Genomic DNA, 433 nt, shown 5'->3' with positions numbered 1-433 from the left:
ATCAATAAAGCGAATATTGATGGGCGAGGGCGGCAGCAGCGGCCCCCCAGCCCGGCCAGGGCCCCGCCAGCCGAGGAGCCCGAAGCCTCTGCTTAAAAAGGGCTCCCAGGAGGAGGAGCAAAGCACCCCGGTTTCATTTCTGAGCATCAGCATCACTTTTATTTCCATTCCTTTCCGTGCCTGACAAGGTGCAGCCAGCTGCAGAAAGTTCAACCTCGAGCTAAAACAAACAAAAAACAAAACCCCAAACCACCCCCAATCCACCCCCAGTAGCAGCGAGCCTGCTCCGAGGCGAGCGGAGCCCCAGTTGCATCAGGCTTGCTGCAGGGCGGTAGCACCCGCACCCCGGTTTGCACCGAGCCCGCACCCTTGGTTTGCAGGCAAATGCCACCACACAAGCACCATCACCTGACGCTCAGCAACGGGGGCAGGG

The sequence above is a fragment of the Egretta garzetta genome, unplaced genomic scaffold, assembly GCF_000687185.1.
Source record: "Egretta garzetta isolate BGI_Z169 unplaced genomic scaffold, ASM68718v1 scaffold223, whole genome shotgun sequence".
Taxonomy (NCBI): domain Eukaryota; kingdom Metazoa; phylum Chordata; class Aves; order Pelecaniformes; family Ardeidae; genus Egretta; species Egretta garzetta.
The sequence above is the reverse complement of the archived record's forward strand: the minus strand, read 5'-3'. Positions refer to the sequence as shown.